Source organism: Halichoeres trimaculatus, unplaced genomic scaffold (genome assembly GCF_033239565.1).
Source record: "Halichoeres trimaculatus isolate MK-OKI-2021-1 unplaced genomic scaffold, fHalTri1.1 fHalTri1_scaffold_7, whole genome shotgun sequence".
In the NCBI taxonomy this organism is placed as follows: domain Eukaryota; kingdom Metazoa; phylum Chordata; class Actinopteri; order Labriformes; family Labridae; genus Halichoeres; species Halichoeres trimaculatus.
In genome coordinates, this window is record NW_027437185.1 from 6,847,092 (window position 1) to 6,864,299 (window position 17,208).

Here is a 17,208-nt window from a genome sequence, read left to right on the forward strand (position 1 = left end):
CACATGACAGGCAACGGTGCTTCAGCTGAATGAACTTTGATTGCAGCTACTTGCAATCTCTGCCGCTACTTGCAACCTCCTGCTCAGCAGTGAAACATCTCAAGATACTCTGCGCAACAGTCCCCCTGCACGCAGGAGGGTAGTGTGGCCGAGTGGTCTAAGGCGCTGGATTTAGGCTCCAGTCTCTCAGGAGGCGTGGGTTCAAATCCCACCACTGCCATTTGACCGCCCTAACTGTCTCCACAGGGCACTGGCTTTGCCAGTGTACACTCTTGGCCCGAGAACTGCGGTGCCTCCTGATATCACCTACAGTAAGAGAGAGCAGATTCATTGGACAAGAGCTAATCGAAGCCAAGTCCCTTGATCCCAGAGTCAAGGACACTGGGGTGATTGGTGTACACTGCAGCCATGCCGATGGTCCCCAGTCAGAGTGTGTCACAAAAGCTCTGGAACCTCGGGAAATGTGCCACAAGCTAGTTGAACAACTTGCGGTGAACTTTTTCCCCTGGCTCATGCAAGTACAAGTCAAAACTGAGCTGATGAAAAGCTTAAGCCAATAAGCTTTTTGCTCCATGATTTGCCTGGGCAAAATCAATGTTTGACCCCCCCCGTGTTGACCCAAGCTCCAAGTTCCCGCTCACTGATGAAACTTCCCAAGACAGCCTGCCCCACACTCCTCCCAGGCCTAGTTTGGCGGCGCAAGGTAGTGTGGCCGAGTGGTCTAAGGCGCTGGATTAAGGCTCCAGTCTCTCAGGAGGCGTGGGTTCAAATCCCACCACTGCCATGAGGCCTTCTCCTTGGGAGATGACCTGTCCAAAAATTTGCCCTCTTCAAAAGGTCAGCACTTGGACCGTTTCAGGCTTCTCTCCAGCAGCGCAACCTTTTGGCTCCTCAGTGTCTGGCAGGACAGCAGAGGGAGAGAGAGTCAGGGACAGGGCACACCATGCTAGGGCTGATCAAATTGTGACTGCTGCCACCTTTTTGGGACTTTCTCTGGCCTCTGGAATCGACCCAATGCAGGGAAAACAGCCGCTCCAGCAGGACGGATTCCCGTTTCCATGGCACATCAACACAACCAGGGGCCAAGTGCGGTGGGGAACGCGAAAAGCCCAGGACCTGTCTCAGAAGCATGACCAAACGGTGCTCTACTGCTTGAGTGGGCAAGATCATTTCAGGAAGCCTCGTGACTCAGCACAAAGTATTTGCTGACTCAAAGCGCAGCATTTCTTTCTGTCCATCCAGCCCACGTCCAGTGTCTCAAGTTTCTTCACACCAGGCCTTCTTGTCTGGTAGGGCAGCAAAGCAAAGCAAAGCAAAGTAAAATCAAGTCTCCTGGAGAATGCGGGCATCGATCCCGCTACCTCTCGCATGCTAAGCGAGCGCTCTACCATTTGAGCTAATTCCCCACAGTGCATGTGCTGTCCAGGCAGTGTGGCAAAATGCCAGTGAGCTTCAAGCTTCCTTGTGTTGTGGTGAAGAGAAAAGAAGAGAGGAGAAGAGAAAAGAAAAAATAAAAGCCACGTGCGTTGCTCTGAATTTGCAGGGCCCTCGTTGACGAGGTGGCCGAGTGGTTAAGGCGATGGACTGCTAATCCATTGTGCTCTGCACGCGTGGGTTCGAATCCCATCCTCGTCGCGCTGACTTTATGCTGGCGTGTCAACAGAAGAGCTGGGTGCTTGATGCCCGCTGGCTTTTCTGGAGCCCATCCGCACCACCTGTGGAATCTTCCACTCGTGCGCTGTTGTAGGAGCACTGTCTTCTGCCAAACAACCGGCCAGCCTCTTCTTTGCAAGTTAACAGGAGCTAAGGCAGGTCAGAAATGGGGGCCGCTGTGTTCCTTGAGCTCTACCGCACCAGTCTGTTTGTAGGCCTCTTTTGATCTTCCCCTTCTCAGTGAAAAAAAGAAAATCACACAGCAGCAGCAAGGCGGGTGGCCCAGAGCCTCTAGAGAGCAGAGCAGAGTGGCGCAGCGGAAGCGTGCTGGGCCCATAACCCAGAGGTCGATGGATCGAAACCATCCTCTGCTATCTGAGTGGGCAGCCTCCACTTTGGCTCCGTGCCGTGTCCTTTGAGTCAGACCCCGTCAATTGTGATTTGCACATGACAGGCAACGGTGCTGCAGCTGAATGAACTTTGATTGCAGCTACTTGCAACCTCTGCCGCTACTTGCAACCTCCTGCTCAGCAGTGAAACATCTCAAGATACTCTGCGCAACAGCCCCCCTGCACGCAGGAGGGTAGTGTGGCCGAGTGGTCTAAGGCGCTGGATTTAGGCTCCAGTCTCTCAGGAGGCGTGGGTTCAAATCCCACCACTGCCATTTGACCGCCCTAACTGTCTCACTCTTGGCCCGAGAACTGCGGTGCCTCCTGATATCACCTACAGTAAGAGAGAGCAGATTCATTGGACAAGAGCTAATCGAAGCCAAGTCCCTTGATCCCAGAGTCAAGGACACTGGGGTGATTGGTGTACACTGCAGCCATGCCGATGGTCCCCAGTCAGAGTGTGTCACAAAAGCTCTGGAACCTCGGGAAATGTGCCACAAGCTAGTTGAACAACTTGCGGTGAACTTTTTCCCCTGGCTCATGCAAGTACAAGTCAAAACTGAGCTGATGAAAAGCTTAAGCCAATAAGCTTTTTGCTCCATGATTTGCCTGGGCAAAATCAATGTTTGACCCCCCCGTGTTGACCCAAGCTCCAAGTTCCCGCTCACTGATGAAACTTCCCAAGACAGCCTGCCCCACACTCCTCCCAGGCCTAGTTTGGCGGCGCAAGGTAGTGTGGCCGAGTGGTCTAAGGCGCTGGATTAAGGCTCCAGTCTCTCAGGAGGCGTGGGTTCAAATCCCACCACTGCCATGAGGCCTTCTCCTTGGGAGATGACCTGTCCAAAAATTTGCCCTCTTCAAAAGGTCAGCACTTGGACCGTTTCAGGCTTCTCTCCAGCAGCGCAACCTTTTGGCTCCTCAGTGTCTGGCAGGACAGCAGAGGGAGAGAGAGTCAGGGACAGGGCACACCATGCTAGGGCTGATCAAATTGTGACTGCTGCCACCTTTTTGGGACTTTCTCTGGCCTCTGGAATCGACCCAATGCAGGGAAAACAGCCGCTCCAGCAGGACGGATTCCCGTTTCCATGGCACATCAACACAACCAGGGGCCAAGTGCGGTGGGGAACGCGAAAAGCCCAGGACCTGTCTCAGAAGCATGACCAAACGGTGCTCTACTGCTTGAGTGGGCAAGATCATTTCAGGAAGCCTCGTGACTCAGCACAAAGTATTTGCTGACTCAAAGCGCAGCATTTCTTTCTGTCCATCCAGCCCACGTCCAGTGTCTCAGGTTTCTTCACACCAGGCCTTCTTGTCTGGTAGGGCAGCAAAGCAAAGCAAAGCAAAGTAAAATCAAGTCTCCTGGAGAATGCGGGCATCGATCCCGCTACCTCTCGCATGCTAAGCGAGCGCTCTACCATTTGAGCTAATTCCCCACAGTGCATGTGCTGTCCAGGCAGTGTGGCAAAATGCCAGTGAGCTTCAAGCTTCCTTGTGTTGTGGTGAAGAGAAAAGAAGAGAGGAGAAGAGAAAAGAAAAAATAGGTGGCCGAGTGGTTAAGGCGATGGACTGCTAATCCATTGTGCTCTGCACGCGTGAGTTCGAATCCCATCCTCGTCGCGCAGACTTTATGCTGGCGTGTCAACAGAACAGCTGGGTGCTTGATGCCCGCTGGCTTTTCTGGAGCCCATCCGCACCACCTGTGGAATCTTCCACTCATGCGCTGTTGTAGGAGTACTGTCTTCTGCCAAACAACCGGCCAGCCTCTTCTTTGCAAGTTAACAGGAGCTGAAGCAGGTCAGAAATGGGGGCCGCTGTGTTCCTTGAGCTCTACCGCACCAGTCTGTTTGTAGGCCTCTTTTGATCTTCCCCTTCCCAGTGAAAAAAAGAAAATCACACAGCAGCAGCAAGGCGGGTGGCCCAGAGCCTCTAGAGAGCAGAGCAGAGTGGCGCAGCGGAAGCGTGCTGGGCCCATAACCCAGAGGTCGATGGATCGAAACCATCCTCTGCTATCTGAGTGGGCAGCCTCCACTTTGGCTCCGGGCCGTGTCCTTTGAGTCAGACCCCGTCAATTGTGTTTTGCACATGACAGGCAACGGTGCTTCAGCTGAATGAACTTTGATTGCAGCTACTTGCAATCTCTGCCGCTACTTGCAACCTCCTGCTCAGCAGTGAAACATCTCAAGATACTCTGCGCAACAGTCCCCCTGCACGCAGGAGGGTAGTGTGGCCGAGTGGTCTAAGGCGCTGGATTTAGGCTCCAGTCTCTCAGGAGGCGTGGGTTCAAATCCCACCACTGCCATTTGACCGCCCTAACTGTCTCCACAGGGCACTGGCTTTGCCAGTGTACACTCTTGGCCCGAGAACTGCGGTGCCTCCTGATATCACCTACAGTAAGAGAGAGCAGATTCATTGGACAAGAGCTAATCGAAGCCAAGTCCCTTGATCCCAGAGTCAAGGACACTGGGGTGATTGGTGTACACTGCAGCCATGCCGATGGTCCCCAGTCAGAGTGTGTCACAAAAGCTCTGGAACCTCGGGAAATGTGCCACAAGCTAGTTGAACAACTTGCGGTGAACTTTTTCCCCTGGCTCATGCAAGTACAAGTCAAAACTGAGCTGATGAAAAGCTTAAGCCAATAAGCTTTTTGCTCCATGATTTGCCTGGGCAAAATCAATGTTTGACCCCCCCCGTGTTGACCCAAGCTCCAAGTTCCCGCTCACTGATGAAACTTCCCAAGACAGCCTGCCCCACACTCCTCCCAGGCCTAGTTTGGCGGCGCAAGGTAGTGTGGCCGAGTGGTCTAAGGCGCTGGATTAAGGCTCCAGTCTCTCAGGAGGCGTGGGTTCAAATCCCACCACTGCCATGAGGCCTTCTCCTTGGGAGATGACCTGTCCAAAAATTTGCCCTCTTCAAAAGGTCAGCACTTGGACCGTTTCAGGCTTCTCTCCAGCAGCGCAACCTTTTGGCTCCTCAGTGTCTGGCAGGACAGCAGAGGGAGAGAGAGTCAGGGACAGGGCACACCATGCTAGGGCTGATCAAATTGTGACTGCTGCCACCTTTTTGGGACTTTCTCTGGCCTCTGGAATCGACCCAATGCAGGGAAAACAGCCGCTCCAGCAGGACGGATTCCCGTTTCCATGGCACATCAACACAACCAGGGGCCAAGTGCGGTGGGGAACGCGAAAAGCCCAGGACCTGTCTCAGAAGCATGACCAAACGGTGCTCTACTGCTTGAGTGGGCAAGATCATTTCAGGAAGCCTCGTGACTCAGCACAAAGTATTTGCTGACTCAAAGCGCAGCATTTCTTTCTGTCCATCCAGCCCACGTCCAGTGTCTCAAGTTTCTTCACACCAGGCCTTCTTGTCTGGTAGGGCAGCAAAGCAAAGCAAAGCAAAGTAAAATCAAGTCTCCTGGAGAATGCGGGCATCGATCCCGCTACCTCTCGCATGCTAAGCGAGCGCTCTACCATTTGAGCTAATTCCCCACAGTGCATGTGCTGTCCAGGCAGTGTGGCAAAATGCCAGTGAGCTTCAAGCTTCCTTGTGTTGTGGTGAAGAGAAAAGAAGAGAGGAGAAGAGAAAAGAAAAAATAAAAGCCACGTGCGTTGCTCTGAATTTGCAGGGCCCTCGTTGACGAGGTGGCCGAGTGGTTAAGGCGATGGACTGCTAATCCATTGTGCTCTGCATGCGTGGGTTCGAATCCCATCCTCGTCGCGCTGACTTTATGCTGGCGTGTCAACAGAAGAGCTGGGTGCTTGATGCCCGCTGGCTTTTCTGGAGCCCATCCGCACCACCTGTGGAATCTTCCACTCGTGCGCTGTTGTAGGAGCACTGTCTTCTGCCAAACAACCGGCCAGCCTCTTCTTTGCAAGTTAACAGGAGCTAAGGCAGGTCAGAAATGGGGGCCGCTGTGTTCCTTGAGCTCTACCGCACCAGTCTGTTTGTAGGCCTCTTTTGATCTTCCCCTTCTCAGTGAAAAAAAGAAAATCACACAGCAGCAGCAAGGCGGGTGGCCCAGAGCCTCTAGAGAGCAGAGCAGAGTGGCGCAGCGGAAGCGTGCTGGGCCCATAACCCAGAGGTCGATGGATCGAAACCATCCTCTGCTATCTGAGTGGGCAGCCTCCACTTTGGCTCCGTGCCGTGTCCTTTGAGTCAGACCCCGTCAATTGTGATTTGCACATGACAGGCAACGGTGCTGCAGCTGAATGAACTTTGATTGCAGCTACTTGCAACCTCTGCCGCTACTTGCAACCTCCTGCTCAGCAGTGAAACATCTCAAGATACTCTGCGCAACAGCCCCCCTGCACGCAGGAGGGTAGTGTGGCCGAGTGGTCTAAGGCGCTGGATTTAGGCTCCAGTCTCTCAGGAGGCGTGGGTTCAAATCCCACCACTGCCATTTGACCGCCCTAACTGTCTCACTCTTGGCCCGAGAACTGCGGTGCCTCCTGATATCACCTACAGTAAGAGAGAGCAGATTCATTGGACAAGAGCTAATCGAAGCCAAGTCCCTTGATCCCAGAGTCAAGGACACTGGGGTGATTGGTGTACACTGCAGCCATGCCGATGGTCCCCAGTCAGAGTGTGTCACAAAAGCTCTGGAACCTCGGGAAATGTGCCACAAGCTAGTTGAACAACTTGCGGTGAACTTTTTCCCCTGGCTCATGCAAGTACAAGTCAAAACTGAGCTGATGAAAAGCTTAAGCCAATACGCTTTTTGCTCCATGATTTGCCTGGGCAAAATCAATGTTTGACCCCCCCGTGTTGACCCAAGCTCCAAGTTCCCGCTCACTGATGAAACTTCCCAAGACAGCCTGCCCCACACTCCTCCCAGGCCTAGTTTGGCGGCGCAAGGTAGTGTGGCCGAGTGGTCTAAGGCGCTGGATTAAGGCTCCAGTCTCTCAGGAGGCGTGGGTTCAAATCCCACCACTGCCATGAGGCCTTCTCCTTGGGAGATGACCTGTCCAAAAATTTGCCCTCTTCAAAAGGTCAGCACTTGGACCGTTTCAGGCTTCTCTCCAGCAGCGCAACCTTTTGGCTCCTCAGTGTCTGGCAGGACAGCAGAGGGAGAGAGAGTCAGGGACAGGGCACACCATGCTAGGGCTGATCAAATTGTGACTGCTGCCACCTTTTGGGACTTTCTCTGGCCTCTGGAATCGACCCAATGCAGGGAAAACAGCCGCTCCAGCAGGACGGATTCCCGTTTCCATGGCACATCAACACAACCAGGGGCCAAGTGCGGTGGGGAACGCGAAAAGCCCAGGACCTGTCTCAGAAGCATGACCAAACGGTGCTCTACTGCTTGAGTGGGCAAGATCATTTCAGGAAGCCTCGTGACTCAGCACAAAGTATTTGCTGACTCAAAGCGCAGCATTTCTTTCTGTCCATCCAGCCCACGTCCAGTGTCTCAGGTTTCTTCACACCAGGCCTTCTTGTCTGGTAGGGCAGCAAAGCAAAGCAAAGCAAAGTAAAATCAAGTCTCCTGGAGAATGCGGGCATCGATCCCGCTACCTCTCGCATGCTAAGCGAGCGCTCTACCATTTGAGCTAATTCCCCACAGTGCATGTGCTGTCCAGGCAGTGTGGCAAAATGCCAGTGAGCTTCAAGCTTCCTTGTGTTGTGGTGAAGAGAAAAGAAGAGAGGAGAAGAGAAAAGAAAAAATAGGTGGCCGAGTGGTTAAGGCGATGGACTGCTAATCCATTGTGCTCTGCACGCGTGAGTTCGAATCCCATCCTCGTCGCGCAGACTTTATGCTGGCGTGTCAACAGAACAGCTGGGTGCTTGATGCCCGCTGGCTTTTCTGGAGCCCATCCGCACCACCTGTGGAATCTTCCACTCATGCGCTGTTGTAGGAGTACTGTCTTCTGCCAAACAACCGGCCAGCCTCTTCTTTGCAAGTTAACAGGAGCTGAAGCAGGTCAGAAATGGGGGCCGCTGTGTTCCTTGAGCTCTACCGCACCAGTCTGTTTGTAGGCCTCTTTTGATCTTCCCCTTCCCAGTGAAAAAAAGAAAATCACACAGCAGCAGCAAGGCGGGTGGCCCAGAGCCTCTAGAGAGCAGAGCAGAGTGGCGCAGCGGAAGCGTGCTGGGCCCATAACCCAGAGGTCGATGGATCGAAACCATCCTCTGCTATCTGAGTGGGCAGCCTCCACTTTGGCTCCGGGCCGTGTCCTTTGAGTCAGACCCCGTCAATTGTGTTTTGCACATGACAGGCAACGGTGCTTCAGCTGAATGAACTTTGATTGCAGCTACTTGCAATCTCTGCCGCTACTTGCAACCTCCTGCTCAGCAGTGAAACATCTCAAGATACTCTGCGCAACAGTCCCCCTGCACGCAGGAGGGTAGTGTGGCCGAGTGGTCTAAGGCGCTGGATTTAGGCTCCAGTCTCTCAGGAGGCGTGGGTTCAAATCCCACCACTGCCATTTGACCGCCCTAACTGTCTCCACAGGGCACTGGCTTTGCCAGTGTACACTCTTGGCCCGAGAACTGCGGTGCCTCCTGATATCACCTACAGTAAGAGAGAGCAGATTCATTGGACAAGAGCTAATCGAAGCCAAGTCCCTTGATCCCAGAGTCAAGGACACTGGGGTGATTGGTGTACACTGCAGCCATGCCGATGGTCCCCAGTCAGAGTGTGTCACAAAAGCTCTGGAACCTCGGGAAATGTGCCACAAGCTAGTTGAACAACTTGCGGTGAACTTTTTCCCCTGGCTCATGCAAGTACAAGTCAAAACTGAGCTGATGAAAAGCTTAAGCCAATAAGCTTTTTGCTCCATGATTTGCCTGGGCAAAATCAATGTTTGACCCCCCCCGTGTTGACCCAAGCTCCAAGTTCCCGCTCACTGATGAAACTTCCCAAGACAGCCTGCCCCACACTCCTCCCAGGCCTAGTTTGGCGGCGCAAGGTAGTGTGGCCGAGTGGTCTAAGGCGCTGGATTAAGGCTCCAGTCTCTCAGGAGGCGTGGGTTCAAATCCCACCACTGCCATGAGGCCTTCTCCTTGGGAGATGACCTGTCCAAAAATTTGCCCTCTTCAAAAGGTCAGCACTTGGACCGTTTCAGGCTTCTCTCCAGCAGCGCAACCTTTTGGCTCCTCAGTGTCTGGCAGGACAGCAGAGGGAGAGAGAGTCAGGGACAGGGCACACCATGCTAGGGCTGATCAAATTGTGACTGCTGCCACCTTTTTGGGACTTTCTCTGGCCTCTGGAATCGACCCAATGCAGGGAAAACAGCCGCTCCAGCAGGACGGATTCCCGTTTCCATGGCACATCAACACAACCAGGGGCCAAGTGCGGTGGGGAACGCGAAAAGCCCAGGACCTGTCTCAGAAGCATGACCAAACGGTGCTCTACTGCTTGAGTGGGCAAGATCATTTCAGGAAGCCTCGTGACTCAGCACAAAGTATTTGCTGACTCAAAGCGCAGCATTTCTTTCTGTCCATCCAGCCCACGTCCAGTGTCTCAAGTTTCTTCACACCAGGCCTTCTTGTCTGGTAGGGCAGCAAAGCAAAGCAAAGCAAAGTAAAATCAAGTCTCCTGGAGAATGCGGGCATCGATCCCGCTACCTCTCGCATGCTAAGCGAGCGCTCTACCATTTGAGCTAATTCCCCACAGTGCATGTGCTGTCCAGGCAGTGTGGCAAAATGCCAGTGAGCTTCAAGCTTCCTTGTGTTGTGGTGAAGAGAAAAGAAGAGAGGAGAAGAGAAAAGAAAAAATAAAAGCCACGTGCGTTGCTCTGAATTTGCAGGGCCCTCGTTGACGAGGTGGCCGAGTGGTTAAGGCGATGGACTGCTAATCCATTGTGCTCTGCACGCGTGGGTTCGAATCCCATCCTCGTCGCGCTGACTTTATGCTGGCGTGTCAACAGAAGAGCTGGGTGCTTGATGCCCGCTGGCTTTTCTGGAGCCCATCCGCACCACCTGTGGAATCTTCCACTCGTGCGCTGTTGTAGGAGCACTGTCTTCTGCCAAACAACCGGCCAGCCTCTTCTTTGCAAGTTAACAGGAGCTAAGGCAGGTCAGAAATGGGGGCCGCTGTGTTCCTTGAGCTCTACCGCACCAGTCTGTTTGTAGGCCTCTTTTGATCTTCCCCTTCTCAGTGAAAAAAAGAAAATCACACAGCAGCAGCAAGGCGGGTGGCCCAGAGCCTCTAGAGAGCAGAGCAGAGTGGCGCAGCGGAAGCGTGCTGGGCCCATAACCCAGAGGTCGATGGATCGAAACCATCCTCTGCTATCTGAGTGGGCAGCCTCCACTTTGGCTCCGTGCCGTGTCCTTTGAGTCAGACCCCGTCAATTGTGTTTTGCACATGACAGGCAACGGTGCTGCAGCTGAATGAACTTTGATTGCAGCTACTTGCAACCTCTGCCGCTACTTGCAACCTCCTGCTCAGCAGTGAAACATCTCAAGATACTCTGCGCAACAGCCCCCCTGCACGCAGGAGGGTAGTGTGGCCGAGTGGTCTAAGGCGCTGGATTTAGGCTCCAGTCTCTCAGGAGGCGTGGGTTCAAATCCCACCACTGCCATTTGACCGCCCTAACTGTCTCACTCTTGGCCCGAGAACTGCGGTGCCTCCTGATATCACCTACAGTAAGAGAGAGCAGATTCATTGGACAAGAGCTAATCGAAGCCAAGTCCCTTGATCCCAGAGTCAAGGACACTGGGGTGATTGGTGTACACTGCAGCCATGCCAATGGTCCCCAGTCAGAGTGTGTCACAAAAGCTCTGGAACCTCGGGAAATGTGCCACAAGCTAGTTGAACAACTTGCGGTGAACTTTTTCCCCTGGCTCATGCAAGTACAAGTCAAAACTGAGCTGATGAAAAGCTTAAGCCAATACGCTTTTTGCTCCATGATTTGCCTGGGCAAAATCAATGTTTGACCCCCCCGTGTTGACCCAAGCTCCAAGTTCCCGCTCACTGATGAAACTTCCCAAGACAGCCTGCCCCACACTCCTCCCAGGCCTAGTTTGGCGGCGCAAGGTAGTGTGGCCGAGTGGTCTAAGGCGCTGGATTAAGGCTCCAGTCTCTCAGGAGGCGTGGGTTCAAATCCCACCACTGCCATGAGGCCTTCTCCTTGGGAGATGACCTGTCCAAAAATTTGCCCTCTTCAAAAGGTCAGCACTTGGACCGTTTCAGGCTTCTCTCCAGCAGCGCAACCTTTTGGCTCCTCAGTGTCTGGCAGGACAGCAGAGGGAGAGAGAGTCAGGGACAGGGCACACCATGCTAGGGCTGATCAAATTGTGACTGCTGCCACCTTTTGGGACTTTCTCTGGCCTCTGGAATCGACCCAATGCAGGGAAAACAGCCGCTCCAGCAGGACGGATTCCCGTTTCCATGGCACATCAACACAACCAGGGGCCAAGTGCGGTGGGGAACGCGAAAAGCCCAGGACCTGTCTCAGAAGCATGACCAAACGGTGCTCTACTGCTTGAGTGGGCAAGATCATTTCAGGAAGCCTCGTGACTCAGCACAAAGTATTTGCTGACTCAAAGCGCAGCATTTCTTTCTGTCCATCCAGCCCACGTCCAGTGTCTCAGGTTTCTTCACACCAGGCCTTCTTGTCTGGTAGGGCAGCAAAGCAAAGCAAAGCAAAGTAAAATCAAGTCTCCTGGAGAATGCGGGCATCGATCCCGCTACCTCTCGCATGCTAAGCGAGCGCTCTACCATTTGAGCTAATTCCCCACAGTGCATGTGCTGTCCAGGCAGTGTGGCAAAATGCCAGTGAGCTTCAAGCTTCCTTGTGTTGTGGTGAAGAGAAAAGAAGAGAGGAGAAGAGAAAAGAAAAAATAGGTGGCCGAGTGGTTAAGGCGATGGACTGCTAATCCATTGTGCTCTGCACGCGTGAGTTCGAATCCCATCCTCGTCGCGCAGACTTTATGCTGGCGTGTCAACAGAACAGCTGGGTGCTTGATGCCCGCTGGCTTTTCTGGAGCCCATCCGCACCACCTGTGGAATCTTCCACTCATGCGCTGTTGTAGGAGTACTGTCTTCTGCCAAACAACCGGCCAGCCTCTTCTTTGCAAGTTAACAGGAGCTGAAGCAGGTCAGAAATGGGGGCCGCTGTGTTCCTTGAGCTCTACCGCACCAGTCTGTTTGTAGGCCTCTTTTGATCTTCCCCTTCCCAGTGAAAAAAAGAAAATCACACAGCAGCAGCAAGGCGGGTGGCCCAGAGCCTCTAGAGAGCAGAGCAGAGTGGCGCAGCGGAAGCGTGCTGGGCCCATAACCCAGAGGTCGATGGATCGAAACCATCCTCTGCTATCTGAGTGGGCAGCCTCCACTTTGGCTCCGGGCCGTGTCCTTTGAGTCAGACCCCGTCAATTGTGTTTTGCACATGACAGGCAACGGTGCTTCAGCTGAATGAACTTTGATTGCAGCTACTTGCAATCTCTGCCGCTACTTGCAACCTCCTGCTCAGCAGTGAAACATCTCAAGATACTCTGCGCAACAGTCCCCCTGCACGCAGGAGGGTAGTGTGGCCGAGTGGTCTAAGGCGCTGGATTTAGGCTCCAGTCTCTCAGGAGGCGTGGGTTCAAATCCCACCACTGCCATTTGACCGCCCTAACTGTCTCCACAGGGCACTGGCTTTGCCAGTGTACACTCTTGGCCCGAGAACTGCGGTGCCTCCTGATATCACCTACAGTAAGAGAGAGCAGATTCATTGGACAAGAGCTAATCGAAGCCAAGTCCCTTGATCCCAGAGTCAAGGACACTGGGGTGATTGGTGTACACTGCAGCCATGCCGATGGTCCCCAGTCAGAGTGTGTCACAAAAGCTCTGGAACCTCGGGAAATGTGCCACAAGCTAGTTGAACAACTTGCGGTGAACTTTTTCCCCTGGCTCATGCAAGTACAAGTCAAAACTGAGCTGATGAAAAGCTTAAGCCAATAAGCTTTTTGCTCCATGATTTGCCTGGGCAAAATCAATGTTTGACCCCCCCCGTGTTGACCCAAGCTCCAAGTTCCCGCTCACTGATGAAACTTCCCAAGACAGCCTGCCCCACACTCCTCCCAGGCCTAGTTTGGCGGCGCAAGGTAGTGTGGCCGAGTGGTCTAAGGCGCTGGATTAAGGCTCCAGTCTCTCAGGAGGCGTGGGTTCAAATCCCACCACTGCCATGAGGCCTTCTCCTTGGGAGATGACCTGTCCAAAAATTTGCCCTCTTCAAAAGGTCAGCACTTGGACCGTTTCAGGCTTCTCTCCAGCAGCGCAACCTTTTGGCTCCTCAGTGTCTGGCAGGACAGCAGAGGGAGAGAGAGTCAGGGACAGGGCACACCATGCTAGGGCTGATCAAATTGTGACTGCTGCCACCTTTTTGGGACTTTCTCTGGCCTCTGGAATCGACCCAATGCAGGGAAAACAGCCGCTCCAGCAGGACGGATTCCCGTTTCCATGGCACATCAACACAACCAGGGGCCAAGTGCGGTGGGGAACGCGAAAAGCCCAGGACCTGTCTCAGAAGCATGACCAAACGGTGCTCTACTGCTTGAGTGGGCAAGATCATTTCAGGAAGCCTCGTGACTCAGCACAAAGTATTTGCTGACTCAAAGCGCAGCATTTCTTTCTGTCCATCCAGCCCACGTCCAGTGTCTCAAGTTTCTTCACACCAGGCCTTCTTGTCTGGTAGGGCAGCAAAGCAAAGCAAAGCAAAGTAAAATCAAGTCTCCTGGAGAATGCGGGCATCGATCCCGCTACCTCTCGCATGCTAAGCGAGCGCTCTACCATTTGAGCTAATTCCCCACAGTGCATGTGCTGTCCAGGCAGTGTGGCAAAATGCCAGTGAGCTTCAAGCTTCCTTGTGTTGTGGTGAAGAGAAAAGAAGAGAGGAGAAGAGAAAAGAAAAAATAAAAGCCACGTGCGTTGCTCTGAATTTGCAGGGCCCTCGTTGACGAGGTGGCCGAGTGGTTAAGGCGATGGACTGCTAATCCATTGTGCTCTGCACGCGTGGGTTCGAATCCCATCCTCGTCGCGCTGACTTTATGCTGGCGTGTCAACAGAAGAGCTGGGTGCTTGATGCCCGCTGGCTTTTCTGGAGCCCATCCGCACCACCTGTGGAATCTTCCACTCTTGCGCTGTTGTAGGAGCACTGTCTTCTGCCAAACAACCGGCCAGCCTCTTCTTTGCAAGTTAACAGGAGCTAAGGCAGGTCAGAAATGGGGGCCGCTGTGTTCCTTGAGCTCTACCGCACCAGTCTGTTTGTAGGCCTCTTTTGATCTTCCCCTTCTCAGTGAAAAAAAGAAAATCACACAGCAGCAGCAAGGCGGGTGGCCCAGAGCCTCTAGAGAGCAGAGCAGAGTGGCGCAGCGGAAGCGTGCTGGGCCCATAACCCAGAGGTCGATGGATCGAAACCATCCTCTGCTATCTGAGTGGGCAGCCTCCACTTTGGCTCCGTGCCGTGTCCTTTGAGTCAGACCCCGTCAATTGTGTTTTGCACATGACAGGCAACGGTGCTGCTGCTGAATGAACTTTGATTGCAGCTACTTGCAACCTCTGCCGCTACTTGCAACCTCCTGCTCAGCAGTGAAACATCTCAAGATACTCTGCGCAACAGTCCTCCTGCACGCAGGAGGGTAGTGTGGCCGAGTGGTCTAAGGCGCTGGATTTAGGCTCCAGTCTCTCAGGAGGCGTGGGTTCAAATCCCACCACTGCCATTTGACCGCCCTAACTGTCTCCACAGGGCACTGGCTTTGCCAGTGTACACTCTTGGCCCGAGAACTGCGGTGCCTCCTGATATCACCTACAGTAAGAGAGTGCAGATTCATTGGACAAGAGCTAATCGAAGCCAAGTCCCTTGATCCCAGAGTCAAGGACACTGGGGTGATTGGTGTACACTGCAGCCATGCCGATGGTCCCCAGTCAGAGTGTGTCATAAAAGCTCTGGAACCTCGGGAAATGTGCCACAAGCTAGTTGAACAACTTGCGGTGAACTTTTTCCCCTGGCTCATGCAAGTACAAGTCAAAACTGAGCTGATGAAAAGCTTAAGCCAATACGCTTTTTGCTCCATGATTTGCCTGGGCAAAATCAATGTTTGACCCCCCCGTGTTGACCCAAGCTCCAAGTTCCCGCTCACTGATGAAACTTCCCAAGACAGCCTGCCCCACACTCCTCCCAGGCCTAGTTTGGCGGCGCAAGGTAGTGTGGCCGAGTGGTCTAAGGCGCTGGATTAAGGCTCCAGTCTCTCAGGAGGCGTGGGTTCAAATCCCACCACTGCCATGAGGCCTTCTCCTTGGGAGATGACCTGTCCAAAAATTTGCCCTCTTCAAAAGGTCAGCACTTGGACCGTTTCAGGCTTCTCTCCAGCAGCGCAACCTTTTGGCTCCTCAGTGTCTGGCAGGACAGCAGAGGGAGAGAGAGTCAGGGACAGGGCACACCATGCTAGGGCTGATCAAATTGTGACTGCTGCCACCTTTTTGGGACTTTCTCTGGCCTCTGGAATCGACCCAATGCAGGGAAAACAGCCGCTCCAGCAGGACGGATTCCCGTTTCCATGGCACATCAACACAACCAGGGGCCAAGTGCGGTGGGGAACGCGAAAAGCCCAGGACCTGTCTCAGAAGCATGACCAAATGGTGCTCTACTGCTTGAGTGGGCAAGATCATTTCAGGAAGCCTCGTGACTCAGCACAAAGTATTTGCTGACTCAAAGCGCAGCATTTCTTTCTGTCCATCCAGCCCACATCCAGTGTCTCAAGTTTCTTCACACCAGGCCTTCTTGTCTGGTAGGGCAGCAAAGCAAAGCAAAGCAAAGTAAAATCAAGTCTCCTGGAGAATGCGGGCATCGATCCCGCTACCTCTCGCATGCTAAGCGAGCGCTCTACCATTTGAGCTAATTCCCCACAGTGCATGTGCTGTCCAGGCAGTGTGGCAAAATGCCAGTGAGCTTCAAGCTTCCTTGTGTTGTGGTGAAGAGAAAAGAAGAGAGGAGAAGAGAAAAGAAAAAATAAAAGCCACGTGGGTTGCTCTGAATTTGCAGGGCCCTCGTTGACGAGGTGGCCGAGTGGTTAAGGCGATGGACTGCTAATCCATTGTGCTCTGCACGCGTGGGTTCGAATCCCATCCTCGTCGCGCAGACTTTATGCTGGCGTGTCAACAGAAGAGCTGGGTGCTTGATGCCCGCTGGCTTTTCTGGAGCCCATCCGCACCACCTGTGGAATCTTCCACTCTTGCGCTGTTGTAGGAGCACTGTCTTCTGCCAAACAACCGGCCAGCCTCTTCTTTGCAAGTTAACAGGAGCTAAGGCAGGTCAGAAATGGGGGCCGCTGTGTTCCTTGAGCTCTACCGCACCAGTCTGTTTGTAGGCCTCTTTTGATCTTCCCCTTCTCAGTGAAAAAAAGAAAATCACACAGCAGCAGCAAGGCGGGTGGCCCAGAGCCTCTAGAGAGCAGAGCAGAGTGGCGCAGCGGAAGCGTGCTGGGCCCATAACCCAGAGGTCGATGGATCGAAACCATCCTCTGCTATCTGAGTGGGCAGCCTCCACTTGGGCTCCGTGCCGTGTCCTTTGAGTCAGACCCCGTCAATTGTGTTTTGCACATGACAGGCAACGGTGCTTCAGCTGAATGAACTTTGATTGCAGCTACTTGCAACCTCTGCCGCTACTTGCAACCTCTGCCGCTACTTGCAACCTCCTGCTCAGCAGTGAAACATCTCAAGATACTCTGCGCAACAGTCCCCCTGCACGCAGGAGGGTAGTGTGGCCGAGTGGTCTAAGGCGCTGGATTTAGGCTCCAGTCTCTCAGGAGGCGTGGGTTCAAATCCCACCACTGCCATTTGACCGCCCTAACTGTCTCCACAGGGCACTGGCTTTGCCAGTGTACACTCTTGGCCCGAGAACTGCGGTGCCTCCTGATATCACCTACAGTAAGAGAGAGCAGATTCATTGGACAAGAGCTAATCGAAGCCAAGTCCCTTGATCCCAGAGTCAAGGACACTGGGGTGATTGGTGTACACTGCAGCCATGCCGATGGTCCCCAGTCAGAGTGTGTCACAAAAGCTCTGGAACCTCGGGAAATGTGCCACAAGCTAGTTGAACAACTTGCGGTGAACTTTTTCCCCTGGCTCATGCAAGTACAAGTCAAAACTGAGCTGATGAAAAGCTTAAGCCAATAAGCTTTTTGCTCCATGATTTGCCTGGGCAAAATCAATGTTTGACCCCCCCCGTGTTGACCCAAGCTCCAAGTTCCC

The 17,208-nt window shown here is 53.5% G+C and overlaps 30 non-coding genes across 30 annotated transcripts; 22 read left to right on the forward strand and 8 right to left on the reverse strand.

Annotated features, from left to right (window-relative positions):
• The first annotated feature begins 138 nt into the window (after positions 1-138).
• On the forward strand, positions 139-220 carry trnal-uag (transfer RNA leucine (anticodon UAG)). Its single transcript has one exon. It is a non-coding gene; the product is annotated as a tRNA-Leu (tRNA).
• Positions 221-702: 482 nt separating this feature from the next.
• trnal-aag (transfer RNA leucine (anticodon AAG)) lies at positions 703-784 on the forward strand. Its single transcript has one exon. It is a non-coding gene; the product is annotated as a tRNA-Leu (tRNA).
• Positions 785-1,333: 549 nt separating this feature from the next.
• On the reverse strand, positions 1,334-1,406 carry trnaa-agc (transfer RNA alanine (anticodon AGC)). The gene has a single exon. It is a non-coding gene; the product is annotated as a tRNA-Ala (tRNA).
• A 147-nt stretch (positions 1,407-1,553) lies between these two features.
• Positions 1,554-1,635, forward strand: trnas-gcu (transfer RNA serine (anticodon GCU)). The gene has a single exon. It is a non-coding gene; the product is annotated as a tRNA-Ser (tRNA).
• Positions 1,636-2,235: 600 nt separating this feature from the next.
• Positions 2,236-2,317, forward strand: trnal-uag (transfer RNA leucine (anticodon UAG)). The gene has a single exon. It is a non-coding gene; the product is annotated as a tRNA-Leu (tRNA).
• Positions 2,318-2,771: 454 nt separating this feature from the next.
• trnal-aag (transfer RNA leucine (anticodon AAG)) lies at positions 2,772-2,853 on the forward strand. Its single transcript has one exon. It is a non-coding gene; the product is annotated as a tRNA-Leu (tRNA).
• Positions 2,854-3,402: 549 nt separating this feature from the next.
• trnaa-agc (transfer RNA alanine (anticodon AGC)) lies at positions 3,403-3,475 on the reverse strand. The gene has a single exon. It is a non-coding gene; the product is annotated as a tRNA-Ala (tRNA).
• A 784-nt stretch (positions 3,476-4,259) lies between these two features.
• trnal-uag (transfer RNA leucine (anticodon UAG)) lies at positions 4,260-4,341 on the forward strand. Its single transcript has one exon. It is a non-coding gene; the product is annotated as a tRNA-Leu (tRNA).
• Positions 4,342-4,823: 482 nt separating this feature from the next.
• Positions 4,824-4,905, forward strand: trnal-aag (transfer RNA leucine (anticodon AAG)). The gene has a single exon. It is a non-coding gene; the product is annotated as a tRNA-Leu (tRNA).
• A 549-nt stretch (positions 4,906-5,454) lies between these two features.
• On the reverse strand, positions 5,455-5,527 carry trnaa-agc (transfer RNA alanine (anticodon AGC)). Its single transcript has one exon. It is a non-coding gene; the product is annotated as a tRNA-Ala (tRNA).
• Positions 5,528-5,674: 147 nt separating this feature from the next.
• Positions 5,675-5,756, forward strand: trnas-gcu (transfer RNA serine (anticodon GCU)). Its single transcript has one exon. It is a non-coding gene; the product is annotated as a tRNA-Ser (tRNA).
• A 600-nt stretch (positions 5,757-6,356) lies between these two features.
• trnal-uag (transfer RNA leucine (anticodon UAG)) lies at positions 6,357-6,438 on the forward strand. Its single transcript has one exon. It is a non-coding gene; the product is annotated as a tRNA-Leu (tRNA).
• Positions 6,439-6,892: 454 nt separating this feature from the next.
• trnal-aag (transfer RNA leucine (anticodon AAG)) lies at positions 6,893-6,974 on the forward strand. The gene has a single exon. It is a non-coding gene; the product is annotated as a tRNA-Leu (tRNA).
• A 548-nt stretch (positions 6,975-7,522) lies between these two features.
• Positions 7,523-7,595, reverse strand: trnaa-agc (transfer RNA alanine (anticodon AGC)). Its single transcript has one exon. It is a non-coding gene; the product is annotated as a tRNA-Ala (tRNA).
• A 784-nt stretch (positions 7,596-8,379) lies between these two features.
• Positions 8,380-8,461, forward strand: trnal-uag (transfer RNA leucine (anticodon UAG)). Its single transcript has one exon. It is a non-coding gene; the product is annotated as a tRNA-Leu (tRNA).
• A 482-nt stretch (positions 8,462-8,943) lies between these two features.
• trnal-aag (transfer RNA leucine (anticodon AAG)) lies at positions 8,944-9,025 on the forward strand. Its single transcript has one exon. It is a non-coding gene; the product is annotated as a tRNA-Leu (tRNA).
• A 549-nt stretch (positions 9,026-9,574) lies between these two features.
• trnaa-agc (transfer RNA alanine (anticodon AGC)) lies at positions 9,575-9,647 on the reverse strand. The gene has a single exon. It is a non-coding gene; the product is annotated as a tRNA-Ala (tRNA).
• Positions 9,648-9,794: 147 nt separating this feature from the next.
• Positions 9,795-9,876, forward strand: trnas-gcu (transfer RNA serine (anticodon GCU)). Its single transcript has one exon. It is a non-coding gene; the product is annotated as a tRNA-Ser (tRNA).
• Positions 9,877-10,476: 600 nt separating this feature from the next.
• Positions 10,477-10,558, forward strand: trnal-uag (transfer RNA leucine (anticodon UAG)). Its single transcript has one exon. It is a non-coding gene; the product is annotated as a tRNA-Leu (tRNA).
• A 454-nt stretch (positions 10,559-11,012) lies between these two features.
• Positions 11,013-11,094, forward strand: trnal-aag (transfer RNA leucine (anticodon AAG)). Its single transcript has one exon. It is a non-coding gene; the product is annotated as a tRNA-Leu (tRNA).
• Positions 11,095-11,642: 548 nt separating this feature from the next.
• trnaa-agc (transfer RNA alanine (anticodon AGC)) lies at positions 11,643-11,715 on the reverse strand. Its single transcript has one exon. It is a non-coding gene; the product is annotated as a tRNA-Ala (tRNA).
• A 784-nt stretch (positions 11,716-12,499) lies between these two features.
• On the forward strand, positions 12,500-12,581 carry trnal-uag (transfer RNA leucine (anticodon UAG)). Its single transcript has one exon. It is a non-coding gene; the product is annotated as a tRNA-Leu (tRNA).
• A 482-nt stretch (positions 12,582-13,063) lies between these two features.
• On the forward strand, positions 13,064-13,145 carry trnal-aag (transfer RNA leucine (anticodon AAG)). Its single transcript has one exon. It is a non-coding gene; the product is annotated as a tRNA-Leu (tRNA).
• Positions 13,146-13,694: 549 nt separating this feature from the next.
• On the reverse strand, positions 13,695-13,767 carry trnaa-agc (transfer RNA alanine (anticodon AGC)). The gene has a single exon. It is a non-coding gene; the product is annotated as a tRNA-Ala (tRNA).
• Positions 13,768-13,914: 147 nt separating this feature from the next.
• trnas-gcu (transfer RNA serine (anticodon GCU)) lies at positions 13,915-13,996 on the forward strand. Its single transcript has one exon. It is a non-coding gene; the product is annotated as a tRNA-Ser (tRNA).
• A 600-nt stretch (positions 13,997-14,596) lies between these two features.
• On the forward strand, positions 14,597-14,678 carry trnal-uag (transfer RNA leucine (anticodon UAG)). Its single transcript has one exon. It is a non-coding gene; the product is annotated as a tRNA-Leu (tRNA).
• A 481-nt stretch (positions 14,679-15,159) lies between these two features.
• Positions 15,160-15,241, forward strand: trnal-aag (transfer RNA leucine (anticodon AAG)). Its single transcript has one exon. It is a non-coding gene; the product is annotated as a tRNA-Leu (tRNA).
• A 549-nt stretch (positions 15,242-15,790) lies between these two features.
• trnaa-agc (transfer RNA alanine (anticodon AGC)) lies at positions 15,791-15,863 on the reverse strand. The gene has a single exon. It is a non-coding gene; the product is annotated as a tRNA-Ala (tRNA).
• A 147-nt stretch (positions 15,864-16,010) lies between these two features.
• On the forward strand, positions 16,011-16,092 carry trnas-gcu (transfer RNA serine (anticodon GCU)). The gene has a single exon. It is a non-coding gene; the product is annotated as a tRNA-Ser (tRNA).
• Positions 16,093-16,711: 619 nt separating this feature from the next.
• Positions 16,712-16,793, forward strand: trnal-uag (transfer RNA leucine (anticodon UAG)). The gene has a single exon. It is a non-coding gene; the product is annotated as a tRNA-Leu (tRNA).
• The last annotated feature ends 415 nt before the right edge of the window (positions 16,794-17,208 follow it).